The sequence below is a fragment of the Nomascus leucogenys genome, chromosome 21, assembly GCF_006542625.1.
Source record: "Nomascus leucogenys isolate Asia chromosome 21, Asia_NLE_v1, whole genome shotgun sequence".
Taxonomy (NCBI): domain Eukaryota; kingdom Metazoa; phylum Chordata; class Mammalia; order Primates; family Hylobatidae; genus Nomascus; species Nomascus leucogenys.
Window position 1 is genome coordinate 53194680 of NC_044401.1, and position 27346 is coordinate 53222025.

Below are 27346 nucleotides of genomic sequence, written 5' to 3' on the forward strand. Positions count from 1 at the left end.
GTGTGTGTGTGTGTGTGTGTGTGTGTGTATTCCGTAACAATCATATATATACATATGATTGTTATATCTTCTTGATGAGTTGACCTCTTTATATAATGACCTTCTTTGTCTTTTCTTTTACAGTTTTTGACTTAAAGTCTATTTTGTCTGATGTTAAGTATAGCTGTTCCTGCTCCTTTGCATGGCATATCTTTTCCCATCCCTTCATTCTGAGTCTACATGTGTCCTTAACAGTGAAGTGAGTCTCTTGCAGGCAACATACATTTTTTTACCCAGTCAGCCACTCAATGCCTTTTGATTAGAAACTTTAATCCATTTAAATTCAAAATAATTATTATTAGGTAAGGACTTACTACAGCCAATTTGTTGATTTTTTTTTTTAGTTAATTTGTAGACCCTTTGTTCCTCTCTTCTCTTGCTGTCCTCCTTTGTGATTTAATGATTTCCTGTAGTGGCATAACTTGAATCCTTTCTTTTTATCTTTTGTGTATCTACCAGGGGTTTTTGCTTTGTGGTTACCATAAGGCTTACATAAAACATCTTATAACAGGCTATTTTAAGCTGATAACAGCTTTGATCACTTACACAAACTCTAAACTTTTACTCCCTCTTCCATTTTATGTGTTTGGTATCACATCAAACATCTTTTTATAATGTGTATCCCTTAACAGATTATTGCAGCTATATGATATTTCAACCTTCATGTAAGAGATGTAATTGATTTTCCACTGTCATCACAGTACTAGAATATTTTGAATTTTACTATGCACTTACTTTTACCAGTGAGTTTTGTACTTTCATGTTTTTCGTGTTTTTGTGTTACTGCTTAGTAACATTTTCCTTCAGCTTGAAGGATTCCCTTTAGCATTTTGTTTAAGCCAAGTCTAGTGGTGATAAATTCCCTCAATTTTTGTCTGAGAAAGATTTTTATCTCCCCTTCATTTCTGAAGAACAAGATTTCTGGGCATAACATTCCTTCTAGATTATTATCTGAGCCCCTGTCCAGGAGGAAAGAAATCTGATTAATTAATTTGAATATTAATTTAATAGATTACACTTCCCAAGAGCATCTGCAGGGTATAAGACAATACCAATTAATAAAAAGAGAATAAAACTCTAATATTTTGAAGGGCTCCTCAGGAAAAAAAAATGGAGTAGTCTGAGTGATATCAAAAGACATAATTATGAAAATTAGAAATGGTTAGATACTATAGGGAGGCAGTTTTCATCTCAACATTATAAAAAATATATTCAAAGTGATTAAATGGCTTAAGTCAAGGGGCAGAATTCCTGATCAATTAAGAGTTTTAATTAAACCTTAGATGGCTACCTAACAGAGATGCCATAAACAGGATTTCTAAATTATAAGAATGGGGAGAGACATGTCTGAACAAGGGGACTATTCCAGCATTCTCCTCTCCCTATCCCAACCCATGAAACACATTATATGGTCTCTAAGGATTTCTCTGTTCCTAACTTTGGTCATTTCTTACTTGGTAGAGTGCTGGCAGCATGTGGGATTGAATGGAGATATTGTGGTAATTCTGCTAGGTAGATGGAGAAACTAGGTTTTCCTCAGTCTCAGAGGGCCTCTGTTTCCAGACAGATTAAAACTAGCAGATGGTTAGGCTCCATCATTCTCACCAGAGACCACTGGGTAGAACAGATGATGAAGTGCCATCTTCAGTGGGAGCAGCAGCCCACACATAGGCTCTTTATACTCAGAGAATCATGACAGTCCACAAAAACAGAAGTTATAATGACATACGAATTTCAGGAACATTAGCACTTCTAGTATTTTCTAAGGATTTTCCTAACCTTGAAGACTTTCCAAGTCTAAGGAGAAACTTTGGGAGGAAGGATTAAACATTCCTATTGCCCTTAGCTCTCTCCTTGAGTTTTCCCATTCCTCACCACTGCAGTTCCACCAACCCTAGGTAGGAAGCTAAACTCAAATTTTAGTCTGCAAGATTTGTTACCACCAATGCAAAGAGAGACAGAACTATTATTCACAGACATCCTAGGTAAAAAATAGAGATGTCTCCAAAAGATCTAATTAAAAACAATAGGCTGGGCATGGTGGCTCACGCCTGTAATCCCAACACTTTGGGAGGCTGAGGTGGGCAGATCACCTGAGGTCAGGAGTTCTAGACCAGCCTAGCCAACATAGTGAAACCCTGTCTCTACTAAAAATACAAAAATTAGCCAGGTGTGATGGTATGCACCTGTAATCCCAGCTACTCAGGAGGCTGAGGCAGGACAATCACTTGAACCCAGGAGGTGGATATTGTAGTGAGCCAAGATCACACCAGTGCTCTCCAGCCTAGGCAACAGAGTGAGACTCAGTCTCAGGGAAAAAATAAGAAGAAGAAGAATGGTTAAATATTATGGGAAAGTAGGTTTTTCTACTTGGTATCATTAAGAACTTTTTAAAAATCAAAGAAATCCAATGGACTCTCTCAAGGGGCGGAAATATGAGAGCTAGAAAGAAAACTCTGAAATAAAAAAGTTCAAATCCTTTATAAATAGGTAAGAGGTATTAAGGAGATAGGTGAAGAGTGACAACACTACATCAAAACTCAGGTATCCTGACTTCTAACTCAAAGCCATTCTCCTGTATAATAAAAGAGTAACACAGTTTTTTAAAAAAAGAAACTATAATATATATCAAGGGATTATAAAAGCCCCAGATTTGAATAACAGTGAGTTTTCAGTGAGCAATGGATCCTCTAAACTTCTCACACAATTTATTTGTAAATGCCTTTTAGTAAAAAGGTAATATTTACTTCTTAAGTCAGCCTAGTTCTGAAGTTAGCACTTTGGAAAGGCCTTCCTAATACCAAACTTTGCAGAAAATAGTTAATATAGCAAGCTTGAGACTACTATCCTTACAAAAGCCTGTTTGCAAATTTGGCCTTTGGCCGGCATCTAAGAACTTGGATTTCAGGAGGGCATATGATGCATGAAAAATGCTCACTGAATGTGTATTGGGGATCTCTTACTTCTCAGGACTCATAAGAGTGGTTCACTGTCCCTAAACTGTTTATGCAAGGTCCTTTATGCTGAATACCTGCTTTACGCCTGCGGGTCTGGAATTTTGGTATGTGCTAGGCAGAGGGTGTCCATGTGACCAGGCCCAAGTAAAAAGTTTGGGCACTGAGTCTAATGAACTTTCCTGATAGACATTTCACGCTTGTCACAACTTAGGAGGAATTAAATACATCCTATGTGACTCCACCAGAGGAAGACCCTTGAAAGCTCATGTTTGATTTCCTCTAGACTTTGCCAAATGCTCCTTTTCCCTTTGCTGATTTTGCTTTGTATTCTGTCACAGTAATATATCTTAGATGTGACTATATGCTGAGTCCTGGGTGTTCCCCTAGTGAATCATCGAAAATGGGGGTGGTTCTGGGGATCCCCAATACACATGCTGATCCTAATTCTGTCTTTCTTAGTTTCCGCCCATTGGTCCTTCAGTTCTACCCCTTAGAACAAATATTAAAGTTAATGACAAACCAATAAGCACACAAAGAACGAACAATGTGAGCTATAGGAAACCTCACTAGAGGAAATAATACTTGAGTTGGGCCTTGAAGTAAGAGTGGCATATAGGTAAGTGGGAAAAGAGATTACAAATCAATATAGATATTCAAGTAAGCATTGTAAACACAGGGAAAACCTGAGGATTGGCGGAAGTGGGGGCATATGTGGTGGAAGAATGATGGATTAGATGGCTACTGAGAAAAATACTTTTGGGAATCTAATTCTCTAATTTTCAAGCACTGTTAGAAATCATCAGTTCACTTACAGAAGTTTCCTAACCCTAGAAACGTACAAAACATATTATTTGGGTCTATTACAAAGGACTGATCACTGTCTGAATTGCCTTCTCAAATATTCTTTCAGAACATTTGCAATTTGCATTGATAACAAAAAAGTAAATTAAGGGAAGGAGCTGAAAGCTCAAATATCTAAAATGAGCAATCTAATAATGTGCACAAAAATAAGGAATGCCAAAAAAGCAAATTGTGTTTCAGTTAACTTTTTATTATGGAAATACAAAATATCTGGAACAATAGCTCATTCCTTCAGAAGTCAACAGAAGGTAATATTAAGTATTTCATTTCTCTTTTAACTTGCTCTTTTTGTGACTTGATATTATGGACACTCTTATAGCAATGCATTAGGAAAGGCAATAGTGCATGCATAAATAAAAGGCAGATTTTCACTTGTTTATTCAATGAGCATTTTTCATGCATTTATATGCCCAGCACTATACGAGGTTAATAGTGCAGATAACCCTTTGACTAAACAATGTTGTTTATTGTCTTTAAAAAGCACTAAAACTAAAATTCAGATGTGATAAAATCCTCTCATCAGTGAAAATACATTAACAGGTGATGCTGTTAAAAAAAGATAACTAATTAATCATATTTTTTCTAAACTGTCAGCTTCAGATTGTTAACATTTTTCTTCCACCACAATTGGAACAGCAAGTACCCTAAAAAATTCTAGTGGGATCTATCAATATTAGATAATTGAGACAGAAAATTAACAAAGATATTCAGGACTTGGACTCAGCTCTGGACCAAGTGGACCTGATAGATATCTACAGAACTCTCCAGCCCGAAACAACAGAATGCACACTCTTCTCAGTGCCACATGAAACTTACTCTAAAATTGATCACATAATTAGAAGTAAATCAGTCCTCAGCAAATGCAAAAGAACTGAAATCATAACAAAAAGTCTCTCAGACCACAGCACAATCAAATTAGAACTCAAGATTAAGAAATTCACTCAAAGCCACACAACTACATGGAAATTGAGCAACCTGCTCTTGAATGACTCCTGGGTAAATAATAAAATTAAGGCAGAAATCAAGAAATTCCTTGAAGGCAACGAGAACAAACTGATAACGTACCAGAATCTCTGGGACACAGTTAAAGCAGGGTTAAAAGGCGAATTTATAGCATTAATGCCCACATCAAAAAGCTAGAAAGATCTCAAATCGACAATCTAACATCACAACTAACAGAACTAGAGAACCAACAGCAAACAAACCCCAAAGCTAGCAGAAGACAAGAAATAACCAAGCTCAGAGTGAAACTGAAGAAGACAGAGACATAAAAAACCTTTCGAAAAAAAAAATCAATGAATCCAGGAATGTTGTTTTGAAAAAATTAATAAAATAGACTGCTAGCTAGACTAATAAAGAAGAAAAGAGAGAAGAATCAAATAGACAACAAAAAAATGATAATGGGGATATCACCACTGACCCCACAGAAATACAAACAACCATCAGAGAATGCTATAAACACCTCCATGCAAATAAATTAGAAAATCTAGAAGAAATTGATAAATTCCTGGACACATACATCCCCCAAGACTGAACCAGGAAGTTGAATCCCTGAACAGACCAATAACAAGTTCTGAAACTGAGACATTAATAAATAACTTACCAACCAAAAAAGCCCAAGACCAGATGGATATACAGCTGAATTCTACCAGAGGTAAAAAAACGAGCTGATACCCTTTCTTCTGAAACTATTCCAAACAATTGAAAAGGACTTCATGTCTAAAACACCAAAAGCAATGGCAACAAAAGCCAAAATTGACAAATGGGATCTAATTAAACTAAAGAGCTTCTGCACAGCAAAAGAAACTACCATCAGAGTGAACAGGCAACCTACAGAATGGGAGAAAATTTTTGCAACCTACTCATCTGACAAAGGGCTAATATCCAGAATCTACAAGGAACTCAAACAAATTTACAAGAAAAAAACAAACAACCCCATCAAAAAGTGGGCAAAAGACATGAACAGACACTTCTCAAAAGAAGACATTTATGCAGCCAAAAAACACATGAAGAAATGCTCATCATCACTGGCCATCAGAGAAATGCAAATCAAAACCACAGTGGGATACCATCTCACACCAGTTAGAATGGCCATCATTAAAAAGTCAGGAAACAACAGGTGCTGGAGAGGATGTGGAGAAATAGGAACACTTTTACACTGTTGGTGGGACTGTAAACTAGTTCAACCATTGTGGAAGTCAGTGTGGCGATTCCTCAGGGATCTAGAACTAGAAATACCATTTGACCCAGCCATCCCATTACTGGGTATATACCCAAAGGACTATAAATCATGCTGCTATAAAGACACACGCACACGTATGTTTATTGCGGCACTATTCACAATAGCAAAGGCTTGGAACCAACCCAAATGTCCAACAACGATAGACTGGATTAAGAAAATGTGGCACATATACACCATGGAATACTATGCGGCCATAAAAAATGATGAGTTCATGTCCTTTGTAGGGACATGGATGAAACTGGAAAACATCATTCTCAGTAAACTATCTCAAGAACAAAAAACCAAACACCGCATGTTCTCACTCATAGGTGGGAATTGAACAATGAGAACTCATGGACACAGGAAGGGGAACATAACACTCCGAGGACTGTTGTGGGGTTGGGGGAGGGGGGAGGGACAGCATTAGGAGATATACCTAATGCTAAATGACGAGTTAATGGGTGCAGGAAATCAACATGGCACATGGATACATATGTAACAAACCTGCACATTGTGCACATGTACCCTAAAACCTAAAGTATAATAAAAAATAAAAATAAAAAATAAAAAAAGAAAAAAAAAAGAAAAGGAGGGACTCTTCCTTAACTCATTTTATGAGGCCAGCATCACCTTATATCAAAACCTGGCAGAGAAACAACAAAAAAAGAAAACTTCAGGCCAATATCTCTGATAAACATCGATGCAAAAATTCTCAATAAAATACTGGCAAACTGAATACAGCAGCACACCAAAAAGCTTATTCACCACAATCAAATTGGCTTCATTCCTGGGATGCAAGGCTGGTTCAACATACACAAATCAGTAAATGTAATTGATCACATAAACAGAACTAAAGACAAAAACCATATGATTATCTCAATAGATGCAGAAAAGTCCTTCGATAACATTCAACATACCTTCATGTTAAAAACTCTCAATAAACTAGGTACTGAAGTAACCTACATCAAAATAGTAAGAGACATTTATGACAAACCCACAGTCGATATCATACTGAATGGGCAAAAGCTGCAAGCATTCCCCTTGAAAACCAGCACAAGGATGCTCTCTCTCACCACTCCTATTCAACATAACATTGAAAGTTCTGGCCAGGGCAATCAGGCAAGAGAAAGAAAAAAGGATATTCAAATAGGAAGAGAGGAAGTCAAATTGTCTTTGTTTACAGATGACATGATCCTATATCTAGAAAACCCCATCATCTCAGCCCAAAAGCTTCTTTGATAAGCAACTTCAGCGAAGTCTCAGGATACAAAATCAATGTGCAAAAGTCTCAAGCATTCCTATACACCAACAACAGGCTAGCAGACAGCCAAATTATGAATGAACTCCTGTTCACAATTGCTAAAAAGAATAAAATACCTAGGAATACAGCTAACAAGGGAAGTGAAGGACCTCTCCAAGAAGAACTACAAACCACTGCTCAAGAAAATCAGAGAGGACAGAAACAAACGGAAAAACATCCCACGTTCACGGACAGGAAGAATCAATATGGTGAAAATAGCCATACTCCCCAAAGTAATTTAAAGATTCAATGCTATTCCCATTAAACTACCATTGACAGTCTTCACAGAATTAGAAGAAAGTATTTTAAAATTCATATGAAACCAAAAAGGAGCTTGTATAGCCAAGACAATCCTAAGCAAAAAGAACAAAGTCGGAGGCATCACACTTACTGGACTTCAAGCTACATTAAAAGGCTGTAGTAACCAAAACAGCATGGTAATGGTACAAAAACAGACACATAGGCCAATGGAACAGAATAGAGAACTCGGAAATAAGACCGCACATCCACAACCACCTGATCTTCGACAAACCTGACAAAAACAAGCAATGGGGAAAGGATTCCCTATTTAATAAATGGTGCTGGGAGAACTGGCTAGCCATATGCAGAAAATTGAAACTGGACCCCTTCCTTACACATTATACAAAAATTAACTCAAGATGGATTAAATAGTTAAGTGTAAAATCCAAAACTATAAAAACCCTAGAAGAAAATTTAGAGAATACCACTTAGGACATAGGCACAGACAAAGATGTCATGAGGAAAGCAATTGCAACAAAAGCAAAAATTGACAAATGGGATATAATTAAACTAAAGAGCTTCTGCACAGCAAAAGAAACTATAATCACTGTGAACAGGCAACCTACAGAGTGGGAGAAAATTTTTGTGATCTATCCATCTGACAAAGGCCTAATACCCAGAATCTACAAAGAGTTTAAACAAATTTACAAGAAAATAACAACCCCATTAAAAAATGGGCAAAAGATATGAACAGACACTTCTCAAAAGAAGACATTCATACAGCCAGCAAACATGAAAAAAATCTCAACATCACTGATCATTAGAGAATGCAAATCAAAACCACAATGACATACCATCTCACACCAGTCAGAATGGCAATTATTAAAAAGTCAAGAAACAACAGATGCTGGCAAGGTTGTGGAGAAATAAAAACACTTTTACACTGTTGGTGAGAATGTAAATTAGTTCAACCATTGTGGAAGATGGTGTGCCAATTCCACAAAGACCTAGAACCAGAAATACCATTTGACCCAGCAATCCCATTACTGGGTATATACCCAAAGGAATATAAATCATTCTATTACAAAGATACATGCACATGTATGTTCACTGCAACACTTTTCACAATAGCAAAGACATGAAATCAACCCAAATGCCCATCAAGGATAGACCAGATAAAGAAAATGTGGTACGTATACACCATGGAATACTATGCAACCACAGAAAGGAATGAAATCATGTCCTTTGCAGGGACATGGATGGAACTGGAAGCCATTATCCTCAGCAAACCAACACAGGAACGGAAAACCAAATACCGCATATTCTCACTTGTAAGTAGAAGCTGAACAATGACAACATATGGACACAGGGAGGGGAACACCACACTGGGGCCTGTCAGGAGTTGGGGTGGGGGAAGGGAGATCATTAGGAAAAATAGCTAAAGCATGCTGGGCTTAACACCTAGGTGATGGGTTGATAGGTGTGGCAAACTACCATGGCACATGTTTACCTATGTAACAAACCTGCACATCCTGCACATGTGCCCTGGAACTTAAAAGAAAAATAAATTTATAAAGAAAAAAAATTCTATGCAAGGTTTGATTAAAATCTACGGCCATGCTTAGAGTTATTCTTATATGAATTTTCTTGGGAGTGAAACTGTCTTAATTGGGTCACTAATATCAAGCTCAATGCTTAACTTCACATATTAACCTAACTAACCATATTAACTTAACTAGGTGTGGAGACTAGTTCACAGAGGAGATACTGTAGCAAGATTGCCCCATCGCAAACCTGCACTGAGTAGTAAAGTTAATCAGGAAAAAATCAGGGAGGAAACTGTAACTCCACTTCCAACACTTCTCCCTCTCAAATTCTATCCCGTTGGTCAGCGGCTGGCTCAGTCTTCCTTCAACACCTCTTCTTCCATCTAAAACCACACAATTTCTCAGGTCAAAGTTAACTGTAATCAATCTTGTTATCCAAACCATCTGTCACTACAGAGGCATTTGACATATTGTAATCTTAGCATCCCTGGGCTATTCGAGTGACATCAAATTTGTTTCCAGAAGTAGTTTCAAAGAGGTCTGTAATGGGATAGACCTGTGTTCAAAACACAGTTCTATCACTAATGAGCCATGTGAGACTGTACAACTTACTTAACCTTTCTTAGCTTTGGTGAGTAATAATACTTACCTAACAGAATTGTTGTGAGGTTAAATTAAAACAGGTAAAACACTTAGCATAGTGTCTAACACCTAGTAATGACTGATAAAAACGTAGGTATTATCAGTATGATTCCCTTGAAATCATTTTTTTTCCATTCTCACTTCCCATGGTGATCATGTTATTTAGTAATGACTGATAAAAAGGTGAATATGTATTATTAGTATGATTCCCTTGAAATGATTTTTTTCTTCATCCTCACTTCCCGTGGTGATCATGTTACCATAATCAAAAATTTGTACACAGCCTGAGAAAAGAAATATAATTACTTCTAGGTTCAAAAAAACAATTACTTTATGTACTAAAACACAAGATTTTGCCTAACATTTTCATGGCTCATAGGGACAAGCAGAGTATCTGAAATCACTACTGAGAAAATTCAAGAAATTTGGTAATATGACTGCACTTATTCCAGGAACTTATTGCCTCACACTGGTATTATTTCATTAGCCTCCCCACTAGACTGCTTTCCCCAGCTCTAAAGGCAGCATGGCATAAGAAGAAAAAGCATGAACTTTGCAGCGAGTCAGGCATATATTCTAGTCCTGGCTTTACAACTTACTAGCTATGTGACTTGAGCTTGTTACTCTACCCTTCTCTGTAAAGGCACCTCAATATTCTCATCTATAAAATGGTGATAATAATAGTATATACCTCACAGGATTGTCGTGAAGATTAAGTGAATTAACATATGATCTAAAATATTTACAACAGTGACTGGCAAATAGTAAGTATTCAAGGAATATTGGCTGGTAATATTATCAGCTATATGCTCTTTAAGGACAGTGACTAATTCATTGTTTTAAAAATCCCACATGTGGCCTAGTGTTGCAAATAGGTATCATACTTGCTTTACTGAATAATTTTTAAAAAGCATTTATGTACTCCTAATGCAATTTCAGAAATGGAAAGCATCTTTTAAATCACTGGCCATATACAGGATAAAAATATTGTTCCAGTAATTCTTAATATATAAGGAATTCGTTATCAGGGAAGAGAAAGAATAGAATATCTTTTAAAATAATGACCCTGAAGATTTAATTTTCTAATTTAAAGAAAACTGCAAGGCTAAGAAGAAAGAAAACTGAGTAGCATTCACAGATAAATGTGGACTGCAGGTTATTTCATTCTTCTACTATAATAGCAAGGCATTCTTTCATTATAAGCCTCCACCTGTGTTGGTTATTAAAAACCATATATCATAGCAATTGATATCATATCAATTGTACTCAAAGTAATTTTCCTCCAAATAGAATAACAGATTTCTCATTATATTATGTAAGCATTTAATATAAAAGCTTTTCCCTATAATCTCAATTCTATTTCTTTGGAGAAGATGAAGCTCTATGTTATGAAAACAACCTTTGTGACAACCTTAGGACAATTTAGAATGCAATGGTGCACAGGAAGCCACTGGGCTAAAAATAACACCTGGGTTGTCATATAAGCTGATCCACCATATATTTAAGAACTTGGGCCAATCATTTCATGAGTCTGGGCCTCAGTTTCCTCATTTATCTAGTTGAAAACCCATTAATATTCACATTGTTGTGAGGAGAATAGAATAATTAATGATAGTACATATTTAGTAGGCTATGAAGTATTAAACAGATGTGCAATGATATAATTAATTTAAAATTAGTAATTCTGGGAAGGAGAATGGCATTTTCAAGTTCCTTTGATAACAAGAAAGAAACCCACTATAAATTACTTTAACAAAACAGGAGAATTTATTGCAAGGATACAGGGATATCTCAGAGAACTCCAAAGCTGCACCTCTTGAGAAACTGGAATCAGAAACTGCAAAGTCATCAGGAACCAAATTTTCCCTCTCTCTCATCTCTGGCTTTTCACTAGTTCCAACTAGTGTCTCTTGGGCCCAGTTTCAGGTTTCCAGGGGTTAGTCTGACTTAGATCCAGTGTCCACCTCTGGTCCAATCAACTAAACATAGGGAGTAGGAAGAGTCTGCATAAGGCAGAATTCAGACTCCTGTATAAATCCAAGCCACAGAACAACAAAAAAGAACAAATTTGAATATAAAAACAAGTATAAAAACTGGACAATAATAACACATAATCAGAACAAGACTGTGGAGTTGTTTTAGAGAAGAATAAAGAATTTGACTGAATTTGGACTTTAAGTCAACTGCAACTTTAAAATTTTAAGGGTATTCACTAACATAATACAAACAGAATATATAACTTCCAAATTAATGGACTGAAAAAAGAGTGGGAGGGCTTGCAATCTGGTAGAAGGCAGGAAAGAAAAAGAAAATGATAAATAGTAAAAACACAGTAGTGAGCATTGTACAAACAGTAAAAATAAATCTAACATATCAGTAATTATAACAAATGTAAAATTTCAAGTTAAGACAAATACTGTCAGATTGATTTTAAAAATTTATAGGCTGTTTTGCAAGAGATACACCTAAAATACATAAACATAGAAAGGCTGAAAGTAAAGGGATAGAAAAAGAAGTACCAGGCTAAAATTAGACAAAACTATATGATAGATAAAACAGAACTAATGGCAAAAAGCATTGATGGAGAAATAAAGAGGCCTATTATATATGATTAATAGGAGTAATCTAGCAAGAAGATAGAACTACTCCGGAACATGTATGGCCCTAATTCATAGCTTCTAAATATATGAAGCAAAAGTTGACAGATTTACAAGGAGAAACTGACAAGCCTATAATTGAAGTGGTAGATTTTAACAAACCTCTCTAGATAATTGATAGATTAAGAAAATTACCAAGTATGTGAATATTTATATAATAATTAGCAAGTTTGATCCAACAAATGATTTAGATACCAACAATTATAGAGTACATTCTTCTTAAGCACATATGAAACATGTATAAAAATCAATCGATCCAAGGCTCATAAAGCCACCCTCAACAAATTTCAAAGATTTTATCTTTGGCTCCAATGCACTTATAACATAAATTACAAACCAACAGCAAAAATATTGTTTAATATTCTGTCTTGTGGTTAAAGATGACAGAATGAACACAAATAGTTAACTTTTTACCTCCAGAAATCCAACTACAATAAATGTAAAGGGTTGCTTTATTTTTGGTTTTCTTTTTAGTTAAACCCACAAGGATGAAGAGAATGGAAGAAGAAATTGCAGCAACAAAATTGTGGATATTGGAGAATGGAGGGAGTGGTAACTGATTGCAGATTTGAGAAAGCTGAGTCCTAAGCCAGCAGTGGGAAAAAGCAGCCTGGTTTATACCATGGAACCTCCAAAAGTCTCTGGAAGTGGTGTTATACATACAGATGAGCTGATTTTTAAGAAGCACTTAGGCCTCTATGTCATCTCCACTATTATACCTCGCTGGGTGACTCATCACCTTGGCGCCCCTTAATCCATACAGGAAACCAGAATTTATTCTCTGAAGAAGTTAAAAAGCAGGGGTTTTGCCTTAGGGGCCACTAGACACTTTTGAAGATGCAGATGCTTTACTGAAAACATGTAGAACTAAGGGAAAACTTACTTTCTAACAGTTGAAAAAACCCAGTCCACTCCACACTGAAACTGCAGAATGTTGGGAGCCATGATTATACCCTTCCATGAAGAATAAGAGAGAGCTTTCTAAGATGTTTAAGAAAAACAATTTAGATATTGCCATATTGATAAAGTCTACTAGATCATCTGACAGTGAGGCCCACAGCTGGTAGACTCTACTTAAACCACACAGAGCTTTCAATTAGCCTTTAGTGCTCTGTCTTTAAACTTGAGCAATATAGAACAATACATATTTTAATAGACACTATCGAATAAAACACAGAGATCAAGCCCGTGAACAGAGAAAAAGGTAACCTGGAGAAACAGAGACTATGCAGAGAACTGAAAGCTTTAAAGCCATTATTAATATCTTCACAAAGATAATGGACCCATGATAGAAAAACAGGATGAATATGGAAGCAACTGGAGAAAAACAAAGAGCTCTTGGAAGCTAAAAACATAAATAGGAGAAACCCAGAAATAGACCTTCACATTTATGGTCAATTGGTGAGGGTACCAAGACAAGTCAACGGAGAAAAAAGAATATTTTCATCAAATGGTGCTGAGACTACCATATATCGATATCCAAAACAATGAATTTAGACCACTATTTCATACTACATACAGAAATTAACTCAAAATGGATGAAGGGCTTAAATGTAAGGGCTAAATCTATAAAATTCTTAAAAGAAAATATAGCCATAAATCTTTGTTACCACGGACTAGATAACAGATATGACCTCAAAACCACAACCAACAAAGGAAAAAATAAACACATTTGGACTGTAACAAAATTTCTTGTGTTTCAAAAGATACTATCAATAGAGTAAAAATTCAACTCATTGAACAGGAGAAAATATTTGCTAATCATATATCTTATAAGAGTTTGGTATCCAGAATATATAAAGTACTCTTATATTTCAATAATAAAAAGACAACCCAATTCTAAAATAGTCAAAAGATTTAAATAGATATTTCTGCAAAGAACATACACAAACAGCCAAAATCACATAAAAAGATTTTTTTTTTTTTTACGGCAGCGTTTTTATTTTTCCTTACACAATGATGTGCTGCTGGGGCCTAATGTTCTCACATAACAGTAGAAAACCAAAATTTGTTGTCATCTCTTTGAAGAATTGAGAATTGCATATAAAAAAACCTTACATAAATTAAAAGGATTAATATATTTACAGGTGTAAATACAAACAGCTCAAGGCAAGTTAACAGCCCTCGGTGTTCTGGCAGGAAAACATCAGCTAAGAAAGGAAACTGGGTCCTATGGCTTGGACTTTTCCAACCCTGATAGACCAGCAGGACAGAAACCGCTGGTTCAGGAGCCCTTACCAGCCTCTAGAGAAATTCCAGAACACTAAGTCCTGACATATTAATACCCTGCACAGATCGGATACTGCTGGCCACACAGACTCACCAAGGCACAGACTTGTCTTCCACAAGCATGTTCTTACGTCAGCCACAAAGTGACCAATCCACATGTACTAAGGGGTGAAATCAAAGATATGTATAGGTATTCTACAAATACCAAGGGGAACAGTTAACTTGAATACAAGATCAAAATCAGCAACAAGCTCTACAATCAAGTGCTGATATCAGATACAAGCTTCAAGGACAATTTCTTTTTGAAGGCTTATTCCAGTTTCATGAGGCTAGCATGAAGTGTACGCATTTGCCAGGGGCAATTTATACTTCTGAAATAACCCATGCAGCAAATGCTACACATCTGCTTACGGTCCATTTAGAAGCATTTGCAGTGGATGATGGAGGGGCCAACTTGTTGTACTCCTGCTTGCTAATCCACATCTGCTGGAAGGTGGACAGTGAGGCCAGGATGGAGCTGCGGATCCACACAGAGTACTTGCGCTCTGGGGGCGCGATGATCTTGATCTTCATGGTGCTGGGTGCCAGGGCAGTGATTGCCTTCTGCATCCTGTTGGCGATGCCCGGGTACATGGTGGTGCCACCGGACAGCACTTGTTGGCATGCAGGCCTTTGCAGATGTCCACATCACACTTCATGATGGAGTTGAAGGTGGTCTCATGGATGCCGCAAGATTCCATGCCTAGGAAGGAAGGCTATAACAGTGCCTCCAGACACCGGGACCACTCGTTGCCAATGGTGATGACCCGGCTGTCGGGCAGCTCCTAGCTCTTCTCCAGGGAGGAGGAGGATGCGGCGGTGGCCATCTCCTGTTCGAAGTCCAGGGCAACATAGCACGGCTTCTCCTTGATGTCACCCATGATCTCCCACTCAGCCATGGTGTTGAAGCTGTAGCTGCACTAGGTGAGGATCTTCATGAGGTAGTCAGTCAGGTCCCCACCAGCCAGGTCCAGACACAGGATGGCATGGGGGAGGGCTCAGGCCTCGTAGATAGGCACTGTGTGAGTGACCCCATCTCCAGGGTCCATAACAATGCCAGTGGTGCATCCAGAGGCGTAGAGGGGCAGCATGGCCTGAATGGCCACGTACATGGACATGGTGTTGAAGGTCTCAAACATGATCTGGGTCATCTTCTCTCTGTTGGCCTTGGGGTTCACAAGGGCCTCCGTCAGCAGCACCAGGTGCTCCTCCAGGGCCACACACAGCTCATTGTAGAAGGTGTGGTGCCAAATCTTTTTCATGTCATCCCAGTTGATGATGATGCCATGCTCAGTGGGGTCAGAGTCCCAATCTTCAGGGTCAGGATGCCATGCTTGCTCTGGGCCTCATCACCCACGTAGGAGTCCTTCTGGCCCATGCCCACCATCATGCCCTGGTGCCAGGGACGCCCAAGGATGGAGAGGAACACGGCTCAGGGGGCATCATCCCCAGCAAATTCAGCTTTGCACATGCTGGAGACACTGTCAATGACCAGCATGGCAATCTCTTCTTCCATTGTGACAGGCGGAGGAGCGGTGGGAGGACATGGTGCATGGGCTGGCAGCGGCGACTGTGTGATACTCAACGTCATTAACCATCAGGAAAATGCACATCAAAACTGGAGTACCAGACAGGCATAGTGGCTTATGCCTATCATCTCAGCACTTTGGGAGGCCAAGGCGGGAGGATCGCTTGAGCTTGAGGAATTTGAGACCAACCTGGGCAACATTGCAAGACCTTGTCTCTACTAAAAATTAGCCAGGCATGGTGGTGTGTGCCTGTGGTCCCAGCTACTCAGGAGGCTGAAGTGGGAGGATTGATTGAGCCTGGGAGATTGAGACTGTACTGAGCTATGACCATGCCACTACACTCCATCCTGGGAGACAGAAAGAGACTCTGTCTCAAAAAAAAAACAACCCCAAAACAAAACAAACAAAACCGAGGTGCCAAATCACACCCAGTGGGATAAATATAATTAAAAAGATCGACAATAACAAATGTTGATGAGGATGTGATGTGGAGAAACTGGAACCCTCACAAACTGCTGGTGGAAATGTAAAATGGGTACACTTGGAAATACAGTTTGGCAGTTCCTCAAAACATTAAAGAGAGTTATCATAGCAGCCAGCAATTTCACTCCTTAGGTATACCCAAAGGAGTTTAAAACACATGTGTCCACAGCTGGGTGCAGTGGCTCACTCACACCTGTAATCCCAGCACTTTGGGAGGCTGTGGCGGGCAGATCACGAGGTCAGGAATTTGAGACCAGCCTGACCAACATGGTGAAACCCCATCTCTACTAAAAATACAAAAATTAGCCACGCGTGGTGGCATGTGCCTGTAATCCCAGCTGCTCAGGAGGCTGAGGCAGGAGAATAGCTTGAACCCAGGAGGCGGAGATTGCAGTGAGCTGAGATTGCGCCACTGCACTCCAGCCTGGGCAACAGGGTGAGACTCCATCTCAAAAAAAAAAAAAGTCACACAATTTGTACACAAATGTTCATGGCAGCATTATTCATGTGGCCAAAAAGTGGAAACAACCCAAATGTCCATCAACTGATGAATAAACAAAATGTGGTATAGACATGACGGAATGTCAGTCAGCAATAAAATGGAATGAAGTACTGACACATGCTACAACATGGATGGACCTTGAAAACATTATGCTAAGTGAAAAAAGCCAGTGACAGGAGACCATATATTATATGACTCCATTTATGTGAAGTGTTCAGAATAGGCAACTCTGTAGAGGCGGAAAGCAGATAAGTGGTGACCTAAGGCTGAGAAGGTGTGGAGAAATGGGGGTGTGAATACCAATGGGTACAGAGCTTTATTTCTGGGTAATGAAAATGTTCTAAAATTGATAGTGACGTGTGGTAGTTGCACAACCCTGTGGATGTACTAAAAACCATTGGATTGCCCACTTTAAGCAGGAAAGATTTGTAAAGAGAGAAAATAATATCACAGGAAGAAAACTCATTAGGAAGGCTGGAAGAAAAGTCAAGGAAATCGTCCTAAAAATACAGAAAAAAAACTCAGAAATGAAAAACAGAAAAGAAAAAAATTTAAATCTGCTGATCAATTCAGAAGGTCAGCATCCAAATAATAGTTCTAAAAAGAGAGCACAGAAAAATATGGGTTGGAAATCAACAATGAAGGAATTCAAGAAAATATCTCAGAATTGAAAGGCTTGTTACCCAGACTGAAAGGGCTCCAGAGAGTCAAGCAAAACAAACGCAAATAGATTCTCACCAAGATTCACCATCATAAATTTCAGAAAAGCAAGCCAAAGAGAAAATTCCAAATGCTTTCAGGGAAGAGGGTGGGAACAGCTCAACATCCAAAAGATTAGGAATCAAAGTGGCTGCAAACTTCCCAGGAGCAATACTGGAAGCTGGAAGATAATTGAGCAATGCCTTCAACATTCTAAAGAAAAATGACTTCCAACCTAAAATTCTAAAGCCAGCAAACTATCAATTAAGTACAAGGACAGTATAAAGATATTTTCAGACACGAAAGGTTGAGTTTTTTTCAGACATAAAAGGTTGAGCTTTAAATGTTTCTATAAAAAGAGAGTGATATCAAGTGGTAGATATATATCAAATACACTTATTACATTTGAGTTCAAATTTTTATTTATTCATTCATTCATTCCAGACAAGGTCTCACTCTGTCACCCAGGCTGGAGTGCAGTGGCATAATCACAGCTCACTGCATCCTTGACCTCCTAAGGCTCAGGTGATCCTCCCACCTCAGCCTCCCAAGTAGCTGGGACTATAGGCATGTGCCACCACACCTGCCTAATTTTTCTTTTTGTAGAGACAGGGTTTTGCCACATTGCCCATGCTGGTATCAAACTCCTAGGCTCAAGTTGTCCTATCACCTCAGCCTTCCAAAGTGCTGCCATTACAGGCATGGGCCCACCGTGCCTGGCCTGAGTTCAAATTTTAATTTTAAAAATTTATAGAATGCTTGAGAAGTGAAGACCCAAAGACAGAGAGATAGAATTTGAGACATATTTCTAGGAAATGAACAAGGAAAGTTCAGAAAGTGTCAAGGAAGCTTTCCCTTTCTTTCTTTCTTTTTTTCTGGTTAAGATAAGGGAGTCTGGAGCTTGTACTATGCAGATGAAAATGATTTAGTAGAGAAGGAGAAACTGTACATGGCATGAGCCACCATATCCAGCCAATTAATAAACATTCTAACAGTCTCTTATTTATGAATTGATGTTGTGATGCCATGCATATTAATTAGAGGAGTTCAAAAAAGAAATATAGTAGGGACCAGGGAGAAAGTGAAGTTTCATAGAAGACTTGGCCTTGAAGGCTGAAAATAATTTTACAAGGAAAGGAAAGGTTTACCTCTCATACAGAGTTGAAACAATAAGGGAAAAAACATCCCTTTTTTTCTTTTTTTTTTAAATCACTGAATGACTTGGATTAAAACCTTGTCATGACTCATTCTGTTTCTTTTCCCATGCTAAAATCTGCATTTGTCTTTTCTCCCCTAGGGAGATGTGAAATATAATTTAACAAATCTTATTGATATGGTTTGGCTGTATCCCCACGCAAATCTCGTCTTGAATTGTAGTTCCCATAATCCCCACATGTCGTGGGAGGGACCCAGTGAAAGGTAGTTGCATTATGGGGGCAGTTACCCCCATGCTGTTCTTGTGAGAGTGAGTTCTCATGAGATCTGATAGTTTTTATAAGGGGCTTTTCCCTATTTGCTCAGAACTCACTCTCTCTCCTGCCACCATGTGAAGAAGGACATGTTTACTTTCACTTCTGCCATGATTCTACACTTGATCTTAGTCAAAAGGCCGAGAAGCGATACCCTTCTGCCATCATTGTAAGCTTCCTGAGACCCCCCAGCCATGTGAAATTGTGCGACAATTAAACTTCTTTCTTTTATAAATCACCCAGTCTTGGGTAGTTCTTTATAGCAGTGTGAGAACGGACTAATACACTTGTAAAGAGGTTCTTGAACAGAACTGCTCTATGTTCTGAATGTGAGTACCATGCCACCTTCTGTGATGCTGGGACTCCAGCATATTTATTTTCATATCCTACATGATAAATATTCTGATATAAGTACATAAATGTAAGGGTAAGGAAGGTGAATTATTTGAGCTGAAAAACTTAGTAGCCATGCAAATATTCAGTTTGCATAAGAGTCAGCCAGATTTTCTACCAATGCTGCCAAGAGTTTTGGTGAATATGTTCAATTCATGCCTTACAATTTAATAAGACTCCCCCCCACCCCGAGTCTTTTTTCTAAAACAACTGGCTCCAAATATCCTTCTGTTTTCATAAGTAGGATTTTGTGTTTTCACTTCTGATGTTGAAACAGCTGCTTTCATTTTAATTTTATTTTTCAGAATGGTTTTAGATTTACAAAAAAACTGTAAAGATAGCCCAGAGTTCCCACAATCCCCAAACCTAGCTTTCCATACTATCATTTTACATCAGTATGGTATATTTGTTATAATTAACGAGCCAACATTGATTCATTATTATTAACTAAAGTGCATACTTTATCCAGATTTCCTTAGTTTTTTTAATCCTTACCTGGATACCATTCACACACCATACAATTCATCCTTTTAAAGTGTGCAATTCAGTAGGGTTTAGCATATTTACCACTATCTAATTCTAGAGTATTTTTGTTACCCAAAACAGAAATCATGTACCCATTACCAGTCACCTTCTAAAGCCTCATCCCCACTCGTAGCCCTAGGTAACCACTAATCTGCTTTCTGTCTCTATAGAGTTGCCTATTCTGGACTCTTCATATAAACGGAATCATACAACATGTGGTCTCTTGTTACTGGCTTTTTAAATAATTTCAACTTTTATTTTAGATTGAGGGGGTACATGTGCAGGTTTGTTACACAGGTATATCACATGATGCTGAGGTTTGGTTTATGATTGATTCCATCACCCAGGTAGTGAGCATAGTACTCAACAGTTAGTTTTTCCAACCCTTGCCCCCCACCCTCCTTCCCACCTCAAGTAGTCCCCAGTGTCTATTGTTGCCCTCTTTATGTCTACGAGTACCCAATGTTTAGCTCCCACTTGTAAGTGAGAACATGCAGTATTTGGTTTTCTGTTCCTGTTATTAATTCATTTAGGATAATGGCCTCCAGCTGCATCCATTTTGCTGAAAAGGACATTTCATTCCTTTTTATGGCTGTATAGTATTCCATAGTATATATGGAATACTATACCACCTTTTCTTTATCCAATCCACTGTTGAGCACCTACGTTGATTCCATGTCTTTACTATTGTGAATAGTGCTACGATGAACATATAAGTGCATGTGTTTTTTTGGTAGAACAATTTATTTTCTTTTGAGTATATACCCAGTAATAGGATTGCTGGGTTGAATAGTAGTTCTGTTTTAAGTTCTTTGAGAACTCTCCAAACTGTTTTCCACAGTGACTAATTTACATTCCCACCAGCAGTGTCTAGGTGTGTAGGTGTTCCCTTCACTCTGCAGCCTCACCAGCATCTGTTGTTTTTTGACTTTTCTTAATAGCCATTCTGAATGGTGTGAGATGGTATCTTATTGTAATCTTTATTTGCATTTATTTGATGATTGTTACTGGCATCTTTCACTTAGCATAACGTTTCCAAGGTGCACCCATGTTGTAGCATGTATCAGTACTTAATTCCATTTTATTGCTGAACGACATTCCATTGTAGAGCTATACCACATTTTGTTTACCCATTTATCAGTTGAAGGACATTTGGGTTTTCACTTTTTGGCTATAATAATGCTATGAACATTTGTGTACAAGTTGTTGGGTGAACACGTCTTTTAAATTCTCTCAGGTACACCTATGAGTGAAATTGCTGGCTCATATAGTAACTCTATGTTTAACTTCTGAGGAACTGACAAACTGTTTTTCCAAGTGCACCGTTTCACATTTCCATCATCAATGTATAAGGGTTCCAATCTCTCTACATCCTCACCAACACTTGTTATTCTCTGTCTTTTTTATTATAGTTGTCCTATGGGGTGTGAAGTTATATCTCATTGTGGCTTTGGGTCACATTTCCCTTAGGACTAATGAGGTTGAGCACCTTTTCATGTACTATTGACCTTTTGTATACGTTCTTTGGAGAAATGTCTATTCAAATCCTTTGCCCCTTTAAAATATGGGTTGTCTATTGTTGAATTATAAGAATTCTATATATTCTGGATACTAGAACTCTGTTAGCTACATTATTTACTTCCCCCCCATTCTGTGAATTCATTGTATTTATAGTATCATTTGAAGTACAAGTTTCAAATTTTGATGAAGTTCAATTTATTTATATTTCCTTTGGTTGTTTAAGTATAGATTTCCTTAGTTTCTAACCTAATGACATTTTCTGGTCCAGGATCCCATACAGGATACCACATTAATCATCATGTCTCCTTAAGTTCTCCTCTTGACAGTTTCTCAGACTTTCCATGTTTTTGATAATTTTGACAGTTTTAATAAGTATTGGCCAAGTGTTTTGTAGACTGCCCCTCAACTGGTCTTTATCTAATGTTTTTCTCAAGGTTAGAGTTATGGGTTTGAGGAAAAAAGACCACAGAGATAAAGTACCATTTTAGTCACATGTCAAGGGTATACACTACCAACATGACTTATCACTGGTGATGATGACTTTGATCACCTGACTGAGGGAGTGTTTGTCAGGTTTCTCCACTGTAATCTTTTTTTCCTACTTTCCCTACTGTACTCTTTGAAAGGATGTCACTATGCATAGCTCACACTTAAAGGGTGGGAAGTTATATTCCACCTTCTTGATGCAGAATATCTACATAAATTGGAAATTATCCTGCATGGTAGATTTTTTTTCCTCTTCTCCCTTTAATCATTTATTTGCATCAGTATGGACCTATGGATATTTATTATTTTGGATTATAACCCAATACTATATTTTCTTGCTCAAACTATTCCAGCTTTAGCCATTGGTAACCCTTTCAATTGGCCTTCAGGCTCTTTTGACACAGCCCTCTTCCATGTGTTTTAAAAAATATCCATAAATATTTCTATATGAAACTGTATGTGCCTATATTAAACTAAACATGAGTTCATAATGTCGTCTCCAACTTTAATCCATTATTACATGGATTATTCTAGCCTTTTCTCATATTTATCTGTGAACTTCCACTCCAACAGTGAGAAACCTGGTTCACTCCATCTTCCACCCATGTACTTAATTGTTCAATTTCAGTATACATGTATAGCATTATCAGAATTGTTAATCCACACACTCACTCATGGGATACATTATCAACTACAGTTCTGTTTAGATTCTTTTGCCTTTAATCTTACAGACTCTACTCATTTCCATAGTCAATTAAATCAGCACCTTTTTCCCTCATTCATTTCAGTGAGTTATTTTATAAATTTGTAATTTTATCACATTCTGCATTCTATCCTGGGATCACCCAATCCCCTAAGTGATTTTTAAAAATTTTGCAAACATTATGGTTCACCTGTTGTGCTGTTGAATTCCATAGATTTTGCATAGTGTCATGTATTCCCCCATTTCAGTATCATATAGAATAGTTTCACCACCCCCCAAATCTCCTGTGTTTCACTGTATTTAAGTCCTCCCCTCCCATCCTGTCCCCCTGGCAAACACCAATCTTTCTGCTGTCACTATAGTTTTGCCTTTTCCAAAATGTCATATAATTGGACTCATGTAGCCTGTAGCCTTTTGAAATTGGCTTACTTACCTTTGCAATATGCATTTAAGATTCATCCATGTCTTTTTGTAGCTTGATAGCTCATTTATTTTTATCACTGAATAATATTCTACTGTCTGCATGTTCCATGGTTTACCCATTCACCTACTGAAGGACATCTTGGTTGCTTCCAGTTTTTGCTGATTATGAATAAAGTTGTTATAAACATTTGCATACAGGTTTTTGTCTTGGCATATGGTTTTCAAATCATTTGGGTAAATACCTAGGAGCATGAACGCTGGATCGTATGGTAAGACTATGTTTAGTTTTGCAAGAAACTGCCAAACTGTCTATGCTTCTTATTGAGTCTTAGAGTTATTGGTATATTTGGATACAATTCCTTTATTAGGTACATATTTTGCAAATATTTTCTCCCAGTCTGTGGCTTGTCTTTCAATCCTCTTAACAGTGTCTTCTATAGAGCAGAAATTTTCAACTTTAATAAAGTCCAACTTATCAGTTTTTTTTCTTTCACAGATTATGTTTTTGGGCTGTATCTAAAAAACTCACAGCCAAACTCAAGGTCACCTAGAGTTCCTCCTGCGTTTTCTTCCAGAATATTTCTAGTTTTAAATTTCAGATTTTGGTTTATGGCCCATTTTAATTTTTGTCAAAGGTATAAGATTTGTGTCTAGGTTCACTACCCTGCATATGAATGTAAATTTGTTGAAAAGACTGTCCTTTCTCCATTTAATTCTTTGCTCCTTTGTCAAAGATCATTTCATTATTATCTGTGTGAGTCTATTTCAGGGCTCTCCACTCTGTTCCACTGATTGAAATAGATCTTTCATATCATCATCATCATACTGCATGGATAACTATAATGTCATAAAAAGTCTTGAAATCAAGTTGTGTGAATCCTTCAATCTTATTCTTCTTCAGTATTACGTTGGCTATTCTGGGTTTCTAGGCTTTCCATATAAACTTCAGAATCAACTTGTTAATCTCTAAAAAAATAGCTTTCTGGGATTTTGATTGGGATTCCAATGCATCTATAGATCAAGTTGGGAAGATCTTGACATCTTAACAATATTGAGTCTTCCAATCTATAAATATAGAATCTGTTTATTTAGATCTTCGATTTCTTTCATCAGAGTTCTGCAGTGTTCTGCTTATATGTCTTGAATATATTTTGTTAGATTTATGCCTAAGTACTTTTTTTTTGTGGTGCTGTTGTAAATGGTAGTGTTTTTTAAATTATTCACTGTGGTATACAGGAAAATAACTAATCATATATACTCACCTTGTGTCCTGGAACCTTGCTCTACTTGTTTATGTTCCAGGAGGTTTATCATTTCCTAGCAATTTTCTACATAGACAATCATGTCACCTGTGAACAAAGACAGTTTTATTTCTTCCCTCACAATATATATAGCTTTAATTTCCTTTTCCTGTCTTATTTCACTAAGTTATCCAATATGATGTTGACTAATAGTGGTGACAGAAGACATCTTTACCTCATTCTGAATCTTAGGGAGAAAGTATGGTTTCTTACCATTAAGTATAATGTAGGCTTTTTTGTAAGATGTTCTTTAATAAGTTGAGGAAATTCACCTTTATGCTTAGTTTGCTGAGAGTGTTTATCATGAATCAATGTTGCATTTTGTCAGAGGCTTTTTAAGCATCAATTCCTAGCCTTCAAATATCTTACCATATATTTCTTCTGTTCTTTCTTTGCCTTCTCATATAATTGCACATCTTATACCTATTGAAAATATCTCACATTCTTAAATGTTCTGTTGCTGTTTTAAACTCTACTTTTCTCTTTGCCTTTCTGTCTGAGAAGTTTCACTGACATATGTATTTTCAAGCTTCTTTCCTTGGCTGTGTCCAGAATAGCCCATCAAAGGCATTCTTCATTTCTGTTGCAGTTTTTACTTACAGCATTTGCTTTTCATTCATTACTACAGTTTCTATCTCTCTGCTTACATTATCCATCTGTTCTTTCATGTTATCTACTTTTTCCATCAGAGCGTTTACCATATTAATCATAGTTACTTTAAATTTCCTGCTTGTTAATTCCAAGATATGTGTCATATCTGAGGCTGGTTCTGATACTTGCTTTGAAGACACTTCAGGCTGTGTTATTTATTCCTTTTAGCATGACTTGCAATTTTTTTGTAAGCCAGGCATGATGTATTGGGAATAGGAACTGGTCTAAATAGGCCTTTAGTGTGAGGTCTTATGTTAATCTAGCTAGGAGTTTGGCTGTGTTTAGCACATGCTGCAGTGGCAAGTGCCAGAGGCTTCAAATTCCTCCAGTGTCCCTGTTTGTACGTCCTCTGTTGTCTTTGGGCTTCCCTGAGAACTCCCCCTCAGATAAAGTCTGTGTGTTATAACTCATTTTGGCTGTAACCCAGTAGTTACACTGTAGCCCTGTTGGTGTGGTGGTAAGATGTTGGGGGAAATGAAGCATTCTGCTATCTTACGATTAAATCTCAGTCATTCAGTGGGCCTGTGACCTTCACGAGTATTTCTCAGTTTCTTTCCCCTTCCCCCTTAGGTGAGATAGTAAAACTAGAGGAGGCTGGAGTCAGAGAAATGCCCTTCTCCCAGGCGGGATAAGACTCTGGTAGTCTTTTCCTCTGGAGAGTAGATCTTTGTTATGGAGAAGGCTCTGGGTATATTTCACAGTGGTTACTCTCCCTTTCTTCCTGCCAGAAACAATTTGAGATCTTTCTTGGCTCTTCACTTTACAAACCTGTGGGGTTCCTAAAAGTAAAATCTATAAAAATGTGATGCCGTTCTCAAGACTACAGACCCAGGAGTTTCTCAATCTCCAGCTAGCCCATAAACGACCTTCAGCAATTTGTCAAAATTACCATTGAAGTGTTCCTACCAGTTTAAGACTCCGGCAGCTTCTGCTCCAAGTATGCAGATCTCAACTGAGACTTCCTAGATTTGCTTGTTTTTCCATATTTCAGGGCAGCACTTTGCTCTGCAATCTCATTTCTCTGACAGATGCAAGAAAAGTTCCGATTTTCATTTTGTTCAGCTGTTTCTTGAGCAAGGCTAGGTATGATGATTTCCAAGCTCTATAAATGTCAGAGCTGATACCTGCTGCTTGCATTTTCATCCTTACAGTTTAATGAATTGGTGGTGTCTTGAGGAATTGAGACAGAGCAGGGACCTCCTTTATACGAGCCTATGGGCCCCCCGCCAAGCATGGAAATAAAGGAAAATCTCGAGTTCCTTCAAGAAAAATTCCAGGCGCCTAGCTAGCCCTGAGAAGTAAATAAGCAACTTGACAGCAAGAAGGTAACAGTAACTGAAAACAATAGCCAAGGAAGTTACTGTCAGGAGATGTTTGATTCCCCTGTAGAAGCTAAAGATAACATCTTAACATATGTCCCTGAGTTGTTTTTCAGAAACCCAGACCTCCACCAAGCAGATCCACTGGCACACAGACCTCAGATAAAGGGCAATGAAGACTGAATTCTGACCACCGTTATTTGTTTTAAATTTCTTCCTGAGGGGCCTGGAGGGAGTAACATCCATGAGCCAGAGTTAACATTCTTTTCTACTGATCCCAACTTTTAAAATAAAGCTTCTCTTCCTTAAGCAACTGCAAATCAGAAAATGTTTGAATCCACCTATGACCTGTGGGCCCACCACCCACCCACCCCCTGCCTGCTTCAAGATGTCCCACCCTTTTAGGCCAAAACCAATGTGTAACCTCTGTGTATTGATTTATGATTTTCCTTTACTTCTGCTTTCCTGAAATTTACTCCTGCCTATAAAAACCCTTACCTATACACCATAGGAAAAGTCAGGATTTAAGCATTAGCTGCCTGGTCCTCCTTGCTTGGTGCCTTGCAAATAAACGTTTTCCTTTCTACCACTGCAAAACCTTGGTGTGCAT

The 27346-nt window shown here is 37.8% G+C and overlaps 1 protein-coding gene and 1 pseudogene across 2 annotated transcripts in view; both read right to left on the reverse strand.

Annotated features, from left to right (window-relative positions):
* The window catches only part of SYN2 (synapsin II), a 185362-nt gene that overhangs the window by 109050 nt on the left and 48966 nt on the right, over positions 1 to 27346 (reverse strand). The gene's annotated exons all lie outside the window — the stretch shown is intronic.
* Positions 14378 to 16392, reverse strand: LOC100580392 (annotated as a pseudogene). Its single transcript, XR_004027572.1, has one exon. The product of XR_004027572.1 is annotated as an actin, cytoplasmic 2-like (transcript).